The sequence below is a fragment of the Coptis chinensis genome, chromosome 7 (genome assembly GCF_015680905.1).
Source record: "Coptis chinensis isolate HL-2020 chromosome 7, ASM1568090v1, whole genome shotgun sequence".
Classification (NCBI taxonomy): Eukaryota; Viridiplantae; Streptophyta; class Magnoliopsida; order Ranunculales; family Ranunculaceae; genus Coptis; species Coptis chinensis.
The window spans coordinates 12,819,730-12,840,364 of record NC_141462.1 but is presented as its reverse complement, the minus strand read 5'-3'; the positions used below and the strand labels follow the sequence as shown (position 1 = coordinate 12,840,364).

Genomic DNA, 20,635 nt, shown 5'->3' with positions numbered 1-20,635 from the left:
CGATTTGCACAAGGTGAGGACTAATTGTTGACATTGTGATCCCAACTTTAAATACAAATGCAGTAGATGGTGGTTTAGTTTTAGAGCATCTTGAACTTATGATCTCTTTCTTTCTGCTAGGAAAATATGATGCTAAAGAAACAAATGGATCGAAGATCTGATTCACGAAAACTACATTCTCAAACATGGGACTAAACTTGTACCAGTTCAGAATTTTAGTGTGTAGTGTTGGTGATATTGTGTTGTGAATAGAACAATGCGGAAACAACGTTATCCACAACATGTTGTCTTTTAATTTTCAACTATAGTATGGACTATAGATATCTCTGAATTGATTCAATCTTTCAGGTTAGGGAACAAGGTATTTGGTAGGAAGAAGAAGGGCATGTGCGTGTGGCCGGTGTCTTGTTGAAGGTATATTTTCTTTAACATTTTCTTAGTTCACTGAAATTATTCGTTGTTTTCTCTATATTTTGAAATTCGCACTTGTTAATCTATTTGATTCAAACAAGAATCTTATAAAATGGTTCAAGGTATTGCCTTGTAATTTCTACACTATAGACGTTTTGATTTGTGCTCACTAATTGTTTTACTTATAGGAGGGATTGAATATCATAAGCGAGTTGTGGAGGGAGCTATACTAAGGGTAGTCGTGGGGTACTCCGGAGTATTGTAGTCATGTTAGATGTGTACTACACTAAGAAGCAAGAATACGAGTTTGTTGGCTTCATCCAAGAACGTGTTAAAGACTATGCTCAAAACGAACGATAAGTGTGTTTAAAGTCATGTGACGACTCTGGTGGGCTAGGATGATTTTTTTTTTTTAACTTTTGGGATGTTTCATTTTGATTTTTATTTAAACACATGTAACAATTATCTAAGTCTTGTTTGGATTTGATTGGTTCAATGGAATTAGTGTTTGTGAATGATATTTGGAAATTTAATTGATTATATTTTTTAAGATTTTTTAAAAGGTATATAGGCATTCGGTAGAGATATGGAGTGCAGAACCAATTCAGTGAATTTTTGTATTTTTTTTTGTAAAAAATTTAACCATTTGTCACGGTTTTGTGAAAATAGCTATATAAGGGTTACTTTTGATGACTGTTATGGATAACGTTTATCACTACTAAGTAAAAATCGTCACTAAAAGGTGGTTATATTATGACTGTTTTCAACTTTTTTGTGACTGTTCTTCAAAGAGTATTTGTTACGGTTTTGGTAAAAAAAAAATGACCCCATTTGGTTACGGTTTTGGAAAAAAAAACAGTGATAAAAGACTTTTTGTCACTCTTTTTAACAGTGATATAAAGCCTTTTTTGTTGTAGTGAGTTCATTGACGGCCTCACCATAGTCTTGGATAAATCAACCAAGGAAAACATATTACTATAAGAAAGTCTTTCGTAACTGAGTAACTGACATGAGCCAATTCTTGAACATCTAACTAACATAAAAGAAATAGAACCAAAATTCGTGAAAGGAAACAACATTTGGTACTTTTCCCATGTATGGATCAACAATATCAAAACGTTTGCATAAAAGGGGTGACGGTCTCCACTGATATTCGTCCCGCTTAGGATACATCTTGCTCCGTATCTGTTCCTCAACTTTAGAAACTTTTGCTTCCTACATACAATCATTTTTGATAAAAAGTGAATGAAGATCCAAAGTCCGGACTTGCAAATCTTTGTAAAATGTACACCTATAGCAAAATACCTACCTCTAGACCACTAGAAGTGAATTGCAGACTTGTAGATGCTGACATCTTCGCCAACTGCTGGCTAGGAAATAATACATTTGATGAATCCTACTTTCCTTTCTCAATTGCCTCAGCTGTAGCCTCAAAGTCCAGTCTCTCACGTGCACGAGTAGATTTTGACATCTTACTATTTCCTCCAGACTCGGTAGAGTGAAATCCTCCTTGGTACTTCTCCTTAAGAAACTGCTCAAACCTTTCTTGCTTTGTAGGATCAGCTTTGAAAGGTTTTACACGTTTTGGAGTATCATTTTATACATATGCCATGGGGAAAATTAGAAAGTGTTAAATCCCAAATTCAACTTTCTAGAAGAATAAACCCACAGAGAACGTATCTAAAAAATATGGTGATTGCATCCGAGCAAACAGTGGAATTGAACCTGCCCACAAAGTTACTACTTTAAGGTAAATTTCAAAGGAAAAACAAACAGAAGAGATGCGCCACTCACAAGTGATGAAGTGACTGGCCTACAGAAAATTCTCATCTCCACATCACGGACTAGTTGGAATTTTGTGGATTCCAAGAAGAACCTCTAGAAAACTCAAACCTCTTGAGCTACGAACAATTCTCACCTTCAAGAAACTATCAAGAGATTCAGTGTTCGTTGGAAGAAAAAAAATGGATAAGTATCAAAGTAACACAGCTATAGGTAATAACTTACCAAACACTTGAATTGCATACACTATCTTATTCAACTCGGGAACTAAATCTGCATATTCTTGTGCTTCAAGGGACAGGTGAGGTTTCCCTCACTTTATAACCTGCAAAAACCAATCAGTTCCGCCTTTTCCCTCCTCCTTATTATCTGGGCTTGGGACTAGCAACACAAATATCTAGTTTGCGTTGGCGGAGCTAAAAAGGGGTTAGATTAGTACAGTGAATCCCGCCACCTGAAAAAGTAAACAAACAACCACACAATTGCAAGTACCGCATATAGCACAACCAAAATATCTATAAAACAAGCTCATCCAACATATAACACAACCACAATATCCATAAAACAAAATAACACATCGGAAGTATCCATAACAAAACAACATATCCAAAAAGCAAAGTAACACGTCCAAAATCCTGACTTGACTAATACAAAATAAAATACTTCCAAGTCCAAGATGAAAATGACACTATGTGTCTACTAAAAGAGGAGAAATAGCCTTTAACAACAAGAATTTTCCATCCCCCAAGTTTTAGGGGAGAAACTACAGAAATTCCTTAGGCCAAATAACATATCTTTAGTTAAAAGTTCAAAACTTGACTATTAAGGGTCATACGTATTTGTAAAGTGATTATATATAAAGTGTATCCTTAGTCATATTGATACATCATCGTTTCATTATCTATATGATTTTAGAATCAATTTTTTTTTTATGTTTTCCATTGAATAGGATAAGATTTGAAAATCAACGTTCCCCTTTGAACTCTAACATGACCTTTAATTTGAGGAATAAAAAACTCAAAGTATAAATTTGAAGCATCACAACAATGATGTTGTCGGAGTTGGAGGTCATGGTATGAATTTATACTTTGCTCATTTTTTTTTATTCCTCAAATTAAAATCTCCAAGTACATATATATACAAGTGAAACATTGACTAAGCATCTAAGAAAAAAACATATAAAATAAAGACTTGCTGCCAAACTTTGTCGTTGGGGTGTACCACTTTTTTTAAGTGTGGCATTTCTACGTACATATCACCCCGATCAACTTCTTCCACCGACACACCTTGTTCCTTTGCAATTTTACGGCGATAAACTTGTGCTGGTGTCCTCCCCCCACAGTTTGGTTCAATTTGCATTGCACGGTTCTGAACATTTCTCGCACGTAATGGCTACATAAAATACACAAATTAAGTTACAGTTTGCTTTGCATCTTATAAGCTAGTAAGGACAGGGCATATCGTATAGTATATCGTTAGAACCCAGTACCTTAAATTCATTTAAATGACAATGATTCACAAAAGCTTTCCAATCCTCCAAAGGGATTTCATCTGGTGCCTTCATTTTCACAATTTCTGGATCCTTACCAGCAACATATTTCTTTTTCAGTTCACCCTTGTGGCTCCTCCAAGCGGCCATGACTTTATCCCGAACATACTTACAGTCTACCCCCTTGTCTTCGTCACCATTAACAAATACAAAAGTGTCATTCAAGCTTTTAATGATGTTGTTATAGTGAGTTCCTTTACTAAGTTTCATCATAGTTGGCCAATCCTTATAGAAGCATGGGATCTCACGGTCCGTAAGGCGAGCAGCTTCACTAGATAATCTATTGACAAATTCTTCAGGAAAATCAGGCTGGTTATAGATATTTAGCCAAAGTTAAATTCTCTACCCTTCTTCCAAATGATCGAATATAGGTAGAGTAGGACCCACCTGATAATGCAAAAACTGATGATGTTATACAAGGATGAAATGGAAATAATTAACTTAATCAGATAATCATGAATTATGAACTAATTACCAGTGTTAGTGTTGGGGGAGTCCTCTAGTGGGTGAGCTGGATCTGGGGATGTGCTACTAGCCATAGTACAGAGCAACAACTAAACTTTGCAAATTAAACAAGCACTTGCAAATTAATGATCAATACAATAAGGATTAACATACAAATAACAAAAAATGAATTCATAAATTAGTTAAAATGTGAAACACTAATTTAAAAACTTGAACCCTTTGATAAGTGCTCAAAAAGTGCAATTTAACCCTCGATTATGCCTCTTGTTTAGCCATCTTAGTGGACTAATAGTGTTTGTAAGTTATGTTTTATGATTCCACAGGTGAAAAAGAGAGTTTTGTGGAATATTAGAGAAAAAAGTGTAAAACGGAGCAATTTGGAGCATTAAGGATCACATGGGAAGCCCGTGGACAATCATGGAGAAGGCCAAGGAATTGAAGCTATTAAAGATGCAACTTGGACCTATTTTAAAGTCTATTTGGAAGCCCAAGGCCAAAGGATTCGTTGCTTGGACTAAAGCTCGCAAAAGAGAATAGAAGGATAGAGCAGAAGAGACAAAATAGACTTCTGCATCTGGGACGCATGGATCGAGCGTCCAGATGCATTGCATGCGTCTGAGACGCATGAATCGAAAACGAAGCCAATTCCTTCTCAGTTTTGGAGATGAAGTTGAACTCTGAAAGAAGTCTATTTGTATTAGGAAACAAATGACGGTTTGGAATGCTTCTAGAACTCATTGTAACCCCTATAAATAGAGGACCTAAGTGCCTCATGTAATTTGCCAATTCACTTATACTCTTGTCTCCAGAACTTGAGGCAGAGAGAGATTAATAATAAAAGATTTGGTTTTAACTAGTTGAGTCTTAATAAATTAGTCTTTATAGTCTTATGTTCTTCGACTCTTCTTCTTCTCGTTCTTCGTGTTCTTCCTTCTTTATGGAAAGCTAATCTTCTCCTTCAAGGGAGGAGATGAAGCCGATGCTTAAGGTTTTATGATTCTTCTGGTTCATGGTGTTCTTTAATCAGGTTAGTTCTTTATGTTTTTAGTTATTAGTTCCATTGCCCACACCAGGGGATGGAAGTATAGAATAGGGTTTATGTTTTGCAAATCATGCTAGTGTTCTTTACTTTTCTTATAGTAGTATAGTTCTTTAGAGTTAGGGAAGTATTCTTTGTGTTGCTTTAGGGGTAGCTCAGGGAGTGGTTGCCTAGGGGAAGTATTCTTTGTGTTTGCCTTAAGTGGTGATTCATTGAATGGCTGCCCTATTAGGAAATACTCCTTGATGTTGCTCTCGGTAATACATTGAATAGCTGCCCGAGCTTACATAAAAGGAAAGAAGATATTAATAGCATAAACATAAGAACAACCTTAAGTAGAGTTAATTGTTAACGATGTTTCGTCTAAGAGGGCATCGGCACTCGCTCGATTGCCTAATTGTAGTCTACTTGTAAGAACAACCATGAAGCAAGAGGGCATTGGTGGATTCTAATATCTTGAATTCCCCCTCTTATAAATTCTCAATAGTTTAGTTTAGCATTAGAATCTAAAATCTCTACAATCATAGTTTTTAATCCCTTAAACCCCCTTTCCAGTCCTGTCCTTCTCATAACATACACTTAAAAGTGGAACGATACCCTACTCATTCTTTACTTATTGAGGGATAATTAGGTTTTGATACGCTTCTATTTTGTTCAACGACCATCATCTATCTACATCATCCATATACCATCTCATCTACACATTTGACAAAAGGAAGCTTGTCACCCTCCATGATGTATCTACAAATAAACAAGAATCACACAAGTTCAAACTATATATATACAAGATAAATAGCATGATCCATTCATGAATACACCTATCCCAAGCCCTCATCTCAAGCAAAAATGTCTGACCAAATTAACAAAATCTCTAAACATGAATTATTTTACTGGACATAAATCTATATTTAAAACCTAAGCAATAATTGTAATGAAAAAGAAAAATATTTGTAAATGATAAAGCAAAGGAGACAATAACAAAACAAATTAAAGATCAATGTAAATCCATTTTTTTAAAAGGAATATGTGTGCAATATATATGCTCCAACTAAGAAAACTAAAACTCAGCCATCCAGGGAGGTCACATTGATTGAAAACAAATATATATTAAGAGAGCATATCCAAATGAGCTATACTAAAATTAAATAAATCTATTTTACATAGTTGTTTTATTCACACATACAACCAATAACAAAATACATTTAATAATTTGGCAACTCACCTTTGTAGTAAGTAAAACGCCTAGAAGAGAACCCTATGAGCACTGAGGCGTCACCTTCTTGAGCTGAAAAAAGCATAACAAATAAATATGTTTCTAGCAATATATTTCAAAGCAACAAAGAATCTGTATTTTAATAGTTATATATTATGACTATACAGTTCAAAGTTCAAACCAAAAAAGTAAGTGGCAAACCAAGCAAAATTTGTGTTTTGGCACATACATGACGACAATACAAACACAATAAAAATATTGTCGATACTCCCAATTTCAAAAACACACAAATTAAACCTCGAATTGAATTCATAGTGAAACTTATCCCCTCAAACCCAGCAAATAATGTTTTGTAAAGCATATACAACTATTAAAAATTGATTTTTCCAAAATAGAAAAATAATAAAATTAAAGGACAATAGGTTAAAACCAAAGAGAAAGAAGCAACAGAGCAATTAGGAGATGAAAAACAATGAAACCATTTTAAAACTACTCAAAAAACAATCTTTTATAATTGCATCTCTTCGATAAGGAAATTGTAGCAGAAACACCTACCAAAAAACCTTAAAAACAACCTATTCTACTTCAAAATAATACCCTATTCTAGCTCAATTTCACTTGAATAATGTTACAGACAAACAATCACACCCATTAACAAAAATCTTATCGTTTTAATAATTTGGTTTGGTGAATATTAACTTGTTGATAGTTTGGCGATGGAAAATCCTATTTAAAGTTGAGATAGAAAATTAATGTTATTTAAAGTTCTAATAATAGTTTGTTGTGTTTTGGAAATGACATCCTCCTTAGATAATTTATAATACTCAAGCGTAACTATCAACAAACACTTTGTCAGAACCTTCAGGGAGTATTAAAAATTAAAAATTGTCACATGTTAAAGATCAACCATACCAATTCTTCAAGTGAAACCAGAATATTGACTGGATTTAAGCTCTCACATGAGCACCAGTTGTAACACACTAACACTTAAAAGTTGATGCCTACTTTAAACTTTTAGTTTCTTCTCCTTGTTATATGTACAATATTATTTAATAAATGGAGAGGAGAAATAGTAAAGATAGTATATGGATGGAACCAATATCCTAAGTTCCAGACTAGGTCGGCCACTCTTGGCCAGTCTTCATTACCTCTTAAGGTGCTAAGGTGAGCAGTGCATAGCAAAATAACTCTACAAAGTTACAGTACAAAAGAATCCCAGTTGGAATCTACATTTTGTCACTTGGAAGCAAAATTATTAAATTTCACAGAAAGGGGCTGGAGAGTGAATTTGATTTTGATTACCGATAGTTTGGCAATGATGATGATCGAAGTCAACGAAGATCAAGAGTTCAATGCCTACTCAGACGTCTTTTGAGTTGCTAAGAATTTTGAAACAACAAAAAAAGGAACACCCTTTACTCAATTTCCATCCAAAAAAAAAAAAAAACCAACCTTTAATAAAACAAAAACTTAAAAAATAAAACTTTAAACATTACCTTTGATGAGAGAGAGAGGTGATGGTGACGAGCTATTAGAAAGATCACATACCATTAAGATATGATCTGACGGTCCAAACCGTGGGAATACCAACGGTTATGACTGTGGAGAAAGGCAGCTAAATAGTGTCACGTCATTCTATAACTATTATAAGTATTCCAACAGCTACCAACCGTAGGAAATGATTCTACAGCTTGGAGCCGTGGCAAATGTTCCGGGTCATTCGTGGCTAAAGGCCCATTTTCTTGTAGTGCACGTTTGATTGATGACAATATTGAAAACAAGTATTGAAAGCAATGAAAGACTTTGAAGTAAAAGAAATCAATAAGTTGAACAAATGAAAATAACAAGACAAGAAATAAAATTGCAATAAAATAAATCTATCTAAGAAAACATGATAACACTACACCATAACACCTTTTTTGTGACAGGTGCCTTTCTAGATTTGTGACACCAATAAAGCGTCATAAAAGTTGTGATGGCAAATTGCCGTCATTATTGTTGTTTGGCGTCACAATAAATCAAAAAATATAGTTTAGTTTATTTTTGAAATTCGTAGAAAATAAAGTGACGGCAAAGAGGCATCAGTTTAACAAATATCCCAAGGCACGTGTTTGGCGTGTGCGACAAGATGAGGCGTCAGCTACCCACCTCTGCGATTTCTCCTCGACTTAAAATTTTTTGACCTGTGAGAGAGAAACCACTCCCCCCCTCAAACTCCTTTGATCTCTTCTCCACTTTCTCAATCTATTCGAATTCCACCACCTTTTCGTTCATCTTTTCCAAATTTTGATGAAAGCGGACTAAAGGAGGTAGTTTGTTCATCTCAAATTCTTCTTCTTAAACAAAGGTGCCATCTTTCCAATAATTTAGTGTTAGTTTCTATGGAGATTAGTTTTGTTTTTCGCGATTTTGGTTTTTGGGTTTGCAAATCTTGATTTCGTTTTCTAGTGTTTATAATTTCTTGTTGAATGAATTTGTTTATAATAGTTTCCAAGTTTGACTTACTGCACTACTATTGTGAAAGTTATACTTGTCAGTTTTTTAGAATTTTCATTTCATTTCATTTTTGTGAAGTGGGTGTCTTTCACTTCATTTAGAATTTTGATTGAGTTGGTTAGTTTAAACTTAAACGTTGGCTTGCAGAACAGAAGGTAAAAGTTTCATCTGTCCTTATGTCCTGATACAGATACACCCATAGTTAAGTATCTAAGCTAGGCACTCTCCTCTAAGATACTAAGTTAGATGCTTTTATATGCTTGTTGGTTTGTTGGTTTCAGTTGAATTAATTTTGGTTGTAAATTTATTAGGTTGAGGAATTAAAGCATTATTGCCCATTTCGATCTTGTTGTATTTTCTCTACTGAAGTTGGTTGTTTTGCTTATAATATTGAAATTGTTGAGTTAATTTTGTATCCTGCTGAAAGATTAGAGATTTGTGTGTCCAATTATCATCTGTATGCTTGTCTTCTATCCCCAGCTTAAAGAGTAGAGATTATACAGGGCATGCATGAATGTTGCTCTTATTTTAACATCTGCTACTCCTTTTAATGTTTTACTTTAGTTTCATTTTGTACTGCCCTATATTCTTTAGTGGCTTATGCATTGAACACTTGGGAAAGTAATTATGGATATGTGTTTGGATAACATCTATTAATTCACTTATGTATATCACCAAATGTGCCCGTTGTTTGGGCTTTAAGGCTACAATGACAATTTTCAGAGAAAATGTTGGGCTTCTTGGACTGAGTCGAGTTGTGGTGATTTCAGCTGGTTTCATGATATATTTTTTTCTTTCCTAGGTTGGTTTTAAGGTAGGTTACATTGATACACTGTATTAGACACGGATACGAATTGTCGGACACGGCAAAATATCAAAATTCAAGGTAAATGACATGCAATATGTGTCTGACACAGACACGTGGATATTGGATTTGGTATGTAGAAGTTTATTTGATTATTGGATATCGGAGGATATATGGATATAGGATATGTTTAGGTGGGTTGTTAATTTGATCTTGGAGCAATAGAAATGTCAGTAAGGTCTATGTTTATTTAAAAGAATTAGTTTAACTATTCTTCATTGAATTTGAGTAGAGTTTTATGCTAATTGAAGTGGCTCACCTAAGAACTGTCATTTAGTTTCATTTGGGTTTGAGTTCACTAGTACTTTGCTAGGGAGTGTTGTGGCACATTTGATTAGATTAATTAATCTTTTTCCAAGAGGTGTTGTCTGGATATGAATATATGGTTGTATCCCCTACATTATCATTAATTAATTTATTCTTCCCATGGTCTATCATATGCAATCTCAATGTTATGACTTAATTGTTCTTGTTTGGAAGGTACAAACCAAAGAGCATACCAAACATAATTTAGATATCATCGGCAAGTGTCTTAGGATAATATATATCCTATTAATGATGGTTTGCTTCCATTTCATTAAGTTATACAAGTTGTGTTCTCTTTGTACTTGTAGGACCCAAAAGAGGGGTTTTGTGGATGCAATTTGGTGATCGTTATGCCCAAGGCTACTGGCCATTTATTTTCTTCTCTTACTTGGCTGCTAGTACTTCCCTAATTTAACGGGGTGGTGAGGTTGTAAACTCATAACCAGATGGTGAACACTTTAGCAATTGCATTGGCATTGTATGTAATGTGTGAACTTTATTAGGAGGTGCTTAATTGTTAAATTTATGTGTGCCCTCTTTTTCATATGGTATCATTTCATTTCCATCCTATTCATTGTAGTTCTATAATTTTCTAAAATAATTTTTGAAGGCCACCTTTACCTAGCACTAAACATATTATACTATGCCTATATACAGGATATGCAAGGACAACTTGGTTAACTTCCTTAAATTGCATTGGCATAGTATATATATATATAGGTTAGTTAGTGTTACCCCGACCCCCACCCCCACATAGATGGGACATTAGGGTCCCCCCCCCCAAACACACAAAAAAAACACGGTCAACCCAAGTTGATTTTTTTTTGTGTGTACTTGGGGGGACCCTAATTTCCCCATCTAGTAGGGGGGAAATCCTAATTGGCTCATCTAGGGGAGGGGGGGTAATACTGTTAATCCTATATATATATAAGCTCGGTTTAGAATTGAAGTTATATCATGCCATGTGGCCAGGTTTGCAAATCTGTTTCGTAATTCAATAGCAACAAGTTATATTTGTTTAAATAAGGTTTAGGTTGCAGGTGGTATGGGCAAGTCATCGTGTCTTGTCTAAGGAAATCTAGAGAGTGTGCATATCTAATTCTATTTTTAGTGGCATCAAAGCAGTTAGTTGAGCGCATGGAAAGACTAATTGTGACGGGTTACTATAGTGGTATTACCACATCCTAGGTCCATAAGTTTGACTTGGTGAAAATATTTTGCATTGCATACTTGAGTGCATTTTGGCTTTATTGTCTCTAATCATTTACTTATGTTTATGTTTTTCTTCTTTGGTTGGAACCATAATTAACTCATTGCCAATTAAATTCTGTTTCAGCTATTACGTTCCGCTATGAGAAGGGAAGGATCATCTGCCAATAGTCTTGGTAACTCCTAAATATTTTGTTTTTGTACTTCAGGTGAGTTTGAAACCTTTTTTGTCACATCATTTCAAACATATCTTTAATGCCATTTTGAATATCGCATTCATTTTTTCAGATGGAGTTGGATGCTTTGCTGCTTCAAGTAAACACCGAAAGGTAGTTTCACTAGCCTGCATTATTGCTAGTGTTACGTTACTACTGTTGTTATTTCTATAAGTTTTCTCATTGTGATATTATGATTTTAGACTATGGCTTATTATATTTACAAGTGTTCTGCACGTTGCACCGACCTGCGATATGCAACTCATCATTGCCTTCAGTACCCTGCTACAGAAAAGTTTTCCTTTTCTTTTGTAATACCTGAGTCTCTCGCACTCTTTGTACCATAGGGAGACTATACCAGATTTACTTCAACCTTTGCGATTGGAATTTGAAAGGAAATGTGGTTGCACAGTCATTCTATTTTACCTACTGCAAAACAGTCAGTATGGTGTAAGACATTTTACCTACTCCTAAGTGCATCTGATGGGTTTTCAGTTCCAGACATACCATACTATACCTGTCCCTATACAGGTATAGTACTAGCTTAGACATTTAGCTTAGGCACAACCCACCGCCTATACCTGTCCCTATACAATTTCTATGCATAGCCTTCTTTAGCTTCTTGCTAGTGGGGTAAGGGTCTATGGCTTTGGTCTATATTATTGTATGCATTTCTATGGCATCAATAAATCTTACTAACAAAACACAGCATACTATAGCCCATTTTGTTTAATTCTAGAATTCTTGCTTTGAAAGAAAGGTGAGTAGTTCGAAATTGAACTGTTACTTTTTTAATTACTTATGATCTTGTTGTCTTGGTAACTAGATCACATCATTTATGTTATTCATGGATACATTTTACATATAATCTAATAATTTATATGCTGTACTATTGATAAGAGTTGGGTGTTTTTTTTTCCGCTCTCGTGGATCAATGATAATTTTAGAAATTTTAAATTAGCATAATTGTTCCTTATAAGTTGGATAGTGTTGTAGTAAACAAACATTGAAAGGTGCATCTTCTTTGACACAACGATTAATATTTTTTCAAAGGAAGTTGTAGCTGAGTTTAATTTCTGTGTAGGTGAAGGTTAGAGTGCATAGTCTCTTATTAGACAAGAAGTAAACTTGATTCTCTTGTGATGCAGTTGATGACTTAAAGCTTGATTCTCCTGTGGTTGGAAGCCGAGGTTTAGGAGTGCTGAAAAGGTTCTACTCTTAACAGTCCAAATGCTAGTAAACTTCATTTTTTTTTGTGAAATCATGCATGTGGAAGAGCATATTATGTTGCGATTGCACGGTTAGTGAAAATTGTGTATATTGACTAATCAATAGCTTGTTTTAGTGGTTCCTTAATTAGCTTGTATTGACTAAGGTCTAGTTGAAATGAATTTTTTTTCTTTTTATGAAGGAAAAATACACATCACAAGATCTCAGATGCCCGGCTTGGTCCAGGTGTGTGTATGTTTTTGAGACCGCCAAGAGAATCGCCAAGGACCCCATGCTCTTGTTTCTTAGGATGTGATATTGAGTTGTTGTATAGGGATTATATTGAAATAGTATGTTGGTAGATTCCGCTATATCCATACATTTATATCTTTTAATCTACATGTTATTCATTATTTAGTGATATATATACTTAGTCAAATTTTGGTGATGGTTATTACTAAGATTTTCCTTGTGTATAATTGCTTGTTTGGGGTTTATGTGGTTGTATTTATGCAAAGGCGATTTCAGGAAAAAAAATATAAATATAAGAATGGAAACCAAAACAAATATTATTTTTTTCAAATAAATAATAATTTGTGACGCCTGACAAATTTCGAAGCATTTAAAAAAAGACAAATTTATGATAAAAGAGGCGTTAATTTGTTTTGTTGAGTTATAGCTTAGCTTTTTAGGGCGATTCAAAAGTTCAATAGTGATGGCATAGAGGCGTTAGTAATTTACATTTAGTGACGGCGTATAGGTGTTAGTAATGCACATTTAGTGACGGCATACAGGCGTTAGTAATACACATTTAGTGACAAAAGACCGATAAATATGTGAATTGAATGACGCATAATGGCGCCACAAAAATTTTCGACACCAACAAGATTAAATTCCAAATACAGAAGCGCCACAATAAATATTTCTGACGCCTCCTAGCCGTCACAAAAGTGCTGTTTTGTTGTAGTGTAAAATGATCTCAATCCTTGGTTTGTCAAGCCAAGGGTTGGATAATGCTTTCTCTCTACACTTTTTACTTATATACTCATACTTTTATAATTACAAATTTGCCCTCTTCCTTTAGATGTACGACACCTCACACACTTGCTTTTTACTTTCCCTTTTTGCTTTCTCTTTTCTTCTTGAGCAAGCTAGGGTTAAGCAAGACTATTTTTGAGATAAGGCCATCATCTTCAGTCTTTTGAGCTAAGGATAGGAACTTCAGTCTTTTGGGTTGGAGTCCTTGACCGTTGACTTTGACTTTGACTTTTCAGCACTTTCTCATATAAGCTCAGGTCTTCATAACAAGTGTTAATAGAGCTCCTTTTGGCGCTAAAGTGCATCTTTTATGATAAGTAGTCTGAAAAGACCTGTAACCTACAAAATGCAGTAAAATCTATGAGTTGTCTGTTTATTAAGCATAAGAATGGCCGTAATGCAGTAATGTGAAGGGATAAATATGCACATTTGGGGTCTGATCAACTACCCCCAAACAACATTTTGTTTGTCCTCAAGTAAAGACGAGAGAGAAAAACTAAGATCACAAATATGTGATTTATTATCCAAATCTCGTTTCGCGGAGTGTGATTGTATTGACCATATGCAATAAAACCTTAAATCACTAGGAATTCCCTAGTGGACGAGCTTAAGCCTCGTGATAGTTTTCTAGAGAAGGTACTCACAAACTTACTCTATCTAGTGATAAGAGCCCAAAAATATAGTTTTAATCCCATAATAATATTATATTTAGACTAATTATGTTTATAATAAATAAGAGTTAGATCGCTTGTTTACTTCTACATGTATATGTGTCTTGTGAGTCAACTATGTGAAGAAATATGTCACTTTTTGAAAAGAGAAATGAGCAAAAATTGGTTCTAAGTAGTTCTATGCTTAAAGCCCAAGTTTCAAGGAGAAAAACTTTTTAAAGCCGGTACCAAAACCGAAAAGTCAAAAAGTCAATGCGCAAGAAATAGAACATAAAAGTCAACTGAACTTCTGCAGGCCCTATCTTTGGACCCAGACCTCAAAAGTGGGAATATTATATGTCAAAATGACTGGCTCAGAAAGAGCTTTCTAATGGTCTAGGCCTTGATCCAATTAGAGCAGTAAAAGTGGATGAAAAAGTTGTTGCAGTAATTTATAGCAGAGAAACTCTTTTTGGACTTAAGTAATTAGGTTTTGGGTTTGATTTAGTGGCCCAAAACATAGCTCCAAAGCCCATGCATGAAATTGTAAACCTAGCACTCTCCTATATAAAGAGGACTAAGGCAAAACTCTAACAACTCACTTACCTTTTCTCTTTAGTCTAACCTAGCTTATGTTTTATTAGCCTAGCAACCATTAATACAATTCAAGTTATTTTCAATACAAGTATTCCTTTAAATTATGTCTTTTTATTCTTCTCATTATTTATTCCATGATAATCTAATGAACCATAGCTAAACCTCCATTAGAGGGGTTTGATTGCAGCTTTGATAAAGACTTGAAATGTTAGTATAGAATAGTTGTATTTAAGAGCTTCAAGTCTAGGGTTTTCTATTTAGCAATAAGTAAAATAACCCTAGACTAGAGGGTAGTTCATTCACCATAAGAATGGGTTTCAACTTCCTCTCATGCTAATTATTAGTTGGCTAGAGATACCATGAATAATTAGGGATAAAAAGACCTAACTTTTATGTTAAACCTTGTGTGAAAACATAAATATTATGGTTGTAACAAACTCTATACTAGCATATTAGGGATAAATCAAGGTGGATTCCAAATCTCCCTAATTCCTTCTTCATATTCACATCTTAATATTTATTTGCCCTAATTTAATTTATAATATATTATATGGGGAGGGATAGAGCCACATGTACTGTAGCCACATTATAGGCACAGTGAATCCCGACCTTTCATCTGGTGCAATCCAACGGATGTGACAAAAACTTGACCGAAGCAATCACGAGTTCTAAATGACGAAATATGGGAGGGTATTTTCGGAAACAAAATTTGACCAAAGCGAAAAATAGAATTTGCTTTCCAATTTCACCGATCTCTCTCCTCTCTTCCTCCCTGGTTATTCTGACTCTCTCCAAAATCTATCAACACCTCCACTCCAAAATCTATCAACACCTCTTTGGTTATTCTGTAATTTCTGTGCTATAAAGCTGATATGCTGTAATTCTCATCCTTCTTAGTTTCTCTTTTTCTTCCACGTCAGACTCACTCTCACTTGAAGATTGCGACAATTTGGGTCTTGAATCAGGTCCTGATTTGAATCTGTGATCATAATCCTCCCCATCTGGATTCTGAGTAAAATGCTTTTGTTCAAGAGTAGAAACTGCCTTTACCAGTAACACATCCCTCGTATTGGAATGTCCCACATTGAAATTCACTTTTCTTGGGATGGATACTTTCCATGTAGATGATAACTTTTTCTCTTTTCTAAACGTAATCTTTCTTAGTGTGCTACCATGAACTAAGAACTGAGCCCTTGAAGAAAATATTTGGTTCACAAAAGAAGGCTGCGAAGTAGCAATATATGCAGAATGTTATAGTACGGAAGCTCCTTTAGTATAACCACACTGAGCAAACAAGCTAACAAATTTTTTTCTTTTATTTGTTTGACCATTTGTAGAGATACCAAACAAACATGGCCTAAATTTTCATTTCAGCACATGGAGATGAATGAGTCCTGTCTTAAACTCATTGGCAATGTTCTATTGATTGGAAGGTAAAATTGTTGGTGACTGCAGAAGTTTTTCTGTTCAGATGCAGCTGTTAAGTTTGCTCTGAAGAGAATATCACAAGATTACCAAATAAACCAATATTGCTCTGACAGGTTTTACTTATAAGTGCTCTGACAGGTTTTGAGCTGCAAAATATATACAAGCTCTCACAAGTTAAGAGATCAGATTCTTGCTCATATTAATAACTGCCAAATAACAACTTGCCACATAATTTAGGACGAGACATTACCATGTGTCTGTTGTTGTCACTGGTGCTATTTTAAAGTAGCAAAATTCAAGTCTAAATGTCAGTTTATCTTGCGTTTTTATTTTTTTATCTTTACACATTTTAGCTAATAACATCGGCTTCTGTAACAACTCTGATGTTGGTGTAGCATCATCTCCTATCATCTGTTAATAATGCCAAAATTTTCTGTGAATAACTTACTAGGATAGCCACTTCCTACTTAGTATGTATTGGATCCCTACTCCAAAAGTTAATAATTTTAACTTAATTATAGTGAAATGTTTTCATAATCATGTGATAGTTTTACAGAAATGAAAAGGAATCAATCTAATCAATGAGATGGAAATTGGACATATAACGGAGCTATACAAGACCTAGGCGACTTGCTGTATACCATAGCAGACAGAGCAACCAGCTCTATTGGCACTAAAACTCTAACAATCACTTGAACAATTATATTATACTTTATATACCATCATATTCTCATAGGGAAACCTATAATGCAGCATACCTGGTCATTGATGCCAGTTTTTGGTGTCACCTCACAGTCCACGCCATAATGACTAAAAAATCTTTCTGGCACCATATTACCACCGGCCTGCTCCTTAAAAATTGCCTTCATGCATGTCCAAATCACAAAGCTCTTTTCCATCTTGTGACCTCAGAGAGAATAACTTCGAAGGAATTTCGGTGTTCTTGAAAATGACGTAAAAAATATTGAATTTCGTTGTTCCTTAAAACTCTAAACGTTGACAGTGAACCAAATGAAGGTAGCTGTCCTATAATCCCATTATTCCCCAAGTCTAAGACCTCCAAGTTCCTAAACAACTTGATCAAATCTTCAGAAAAGAAATCCCCATCGATTTTATTATGACTCAAATTCAGATACTGAACTGTATTTGCCAATCCCAAGATCTTCTCCAAATCAATCGAAAGCTAGCCATAAAACCCATTATAGCTCAAGTCAACCTGTTCCACATAAACCAATAACAAACCTATTCCACAACAATCAGCTTCAAAATACAAGCTCTGACAGGTTAAAACTAATGCTCTAACAGTCACAAACCTATCACAATGTAACAGTCACAAGCTCAAACACAAGATTGTTTTGAGTTGCAAAATATATACAAGCTCTGACAGGTTAAAACCAATGCTCTAACAGTCACAAACTTCCCCATAACACTATAATAGCCACAAGCTCAAACACAAGATTTCATTGCCATAAAAAACAAGTGAACTACAAGCACAAGCTCCAACACTCAACACTCTAATACAAAAACATACAAGCTTCAAACAATTTCAATCATCTTCGCCTCGTCCTCTTCTTCATTCTCCTCCTCGTCTTCGTTCTTCTCTTCGTCCTCGTCCTCTAACTCTACATCTACTACTGTAAAGCAAAAAGAATGGAAAACGTCAAGTTTTAAAGGCAATTGCGATAAGATAGGATATTACGAATTAAGCTTAAGGAGGCAATATTATACTTACTTGGGCCCTTCTTTCTGTTTGGATTTTCAGGACAATTTCGTCTGTCATGAAAATCCTAAAACTAACATAACATAACAATATCTACACAAAAAACCTGAATTTGAATTAAAATCCTAAAACTAACAGTATCTACATGAAAACCTAAATGAAAGAATCTGAATTTTTAAGTTGAGTCTTCATAACTTTTATAAAATCACTGAGCTCATAAACAGGGATGATGAAGCTGATTTTTTTTGAAAACTGAACTATTCTGATAAGACAAAACAACTAACATCACTCTCTTTAAGCATTTACCTTTAAGACCCAAAATGCCAAATGAATCTCCTTTATGGATTGCACACAAAAATTTTTGTTTTCGCTTTCTCAAAAATTACAGCACATCAGCTTTATAGCATAGAAATTACAAAATAACCAGAGAGGTGTTGATAGATTTTGGAGTGGAGGTGTTGATAGATTTTGGAGAGAGTCAAAATAACCAGAGAGAAGGAGAGAGATCGGTGAAATTGGAGAGCAAATTATATTTTTCGTTTCGATCAAATTTTGTTTCCGAAAATACCCTCCCATATTTCGTCATTTAGAACTCGCGATTGCTTCGGTCAAGTTTTTGTCACATCCGTTGGATTGCACCAGATGAAAGGCCGGGATTCACTGTGCCTATAATGTGGCTACAATATCTGTGGCTCTATCCCTCCCCATTATATCTCCGAATATAGATTTGTGGAGAACAAAATGATTCAGGAATACCCTTGAATGAGTAAATAGAAGAAATCTGCAAACAACCTGCTTCCAAAATATTGTTTTCCATGAGAATTTCAAGGAAGTTGCAGTCCGCACACACACAAATCAGAGAGATAAGATGATGCTTGAAGAACAATAGCCGTCGGATAGATGACCCATGTTTTTTAGATGGTTGCCATTTGACCGTTGGATCATTCTCTTAGATCTAAAAAGAAGACATGAGACATCATGTGAGGGCAAAAATGCCATTAAAATTTTCTGGATGGGAGGGATGATGTGGATTTTACACATGTGAAAAAGATAATTGCCACATAGGAAAAGAATTTGACACGTCGACATTCTGGTGCCAGAATTTTGAGTCCCAACCGGAGCTACTTGCGTGTTACAAGTACATGGTTTAAACTGCCTAAACTAAACTTCAGGGTCTTCGCTAATAATCTTGTCCAAGTTGAAGGTTCCAAAATGTTTTTTTTCCTACATTAACATGAGTTATGAACATTCATTGTTCATATGTTCATACCTATTTGGGGTATGAACAAATGTATGATCAGTAAAAACACCTATTGGAGTATAAACAATCACTGTTTATACCTCAATATGAACTATGAACAATTATTGTTCATACCTATTTGGGGTATGAATAATCAATGTTCATACCTCAACATAATGTATGATCAATAAGAACACTTATTGGAGTATGAACAATCACTGTTCATACCCATTTGGTCCGGGTATGAACAATCACTGTTCATACATCAACATGAGCTATGAACAATTATTGTTCATACCTATTTGGGGTATGAACAATCAATGTTCATACCTCAATATAATGTATGATCAATAAAAAACACTAATTATATTGGAGTATAAACAATCATTGTTCATGCCTATTTGGGATATGAACAATCACTGTTCATACATCAACATGAGCTGTGAACAATCATTGTTCATACATATTTGGGGTGTGAACAATCAATGTTCATACCTCAACATAATGTATGATCAGTAAGAACACCCATTGGAGTATGAACAATCATTGTTTATACCTCAACATGAGTTATGAACAATCATTACATCAGCATAAGGTATGAACACTCATTGTTCATAGCAAAACGACAAAAAGGGTAAAATTGGAAAATATTTATTTCAAATCCGGGCCATTAGTCCTTAAGGGTTATTTTCACTCAAAAATTGGTTTTTCGGATTATTTTCACCCGAAAATTTGTCCTTGAGAGTGATTAAAAAAAATCGTTGGTTTTGAGAGTGATTTTCACTTGAAAATGGCCCTTGGGACCAATTTTTTGTAAAGATAATCACATAATTATGACATGAATACAAGGGTTATCACCTAATTTTCTCTATTCTCCACCAAGAAATAGATACAATCTTGACATTTGGTTTTGAAATAGCAGATGATAAACTGAAACTATATTTGAATAGTACACCCCACCATAACATAGTTCTCACTCGTCAGGATGAGCTATACTCGATTCTGTCTCGTACCATCTCATATCAAGAAATGTGGCTCAACCCCTTGGTTTTAATCTAGTTGAGTATAAAACCTTTCCTATCGGCCAATACCACATAACCCCCTTGTTTTCCAATAAGAGGGCAAATCCAGTCTGATTTTTATTTTCTATTTTATTTTATTACCCGTTTTACCCTTTTTATATATTCATCGTCATTTCGACCA

General features: G+C 34.7%; 1 long non-coding RNA gene across 1 annotated transcript; it reads right to left on the bottom strand.

Moving 5' to 3' along the window:
- Positions 1–13,801: 13,801 nt before the first annotated feature.
- Positions 13,802–19,792, bottom strand: LOC147486091 (uncharacterized). The gene is made up of 3 exons (XR_015202650.1): positions 18,499–19,792; positions 17,231–18,106; positions 13,802–14,136 (listed from the first exon to the last, which is right to left on the bottom strand). It is a non-coding gene; the product is annotated as an uncharacterized LOC147486091 (long non-coding RNA).
- Between the last annotated feature and the right edge of the window lie 843 nt (positions 19,793–20,635).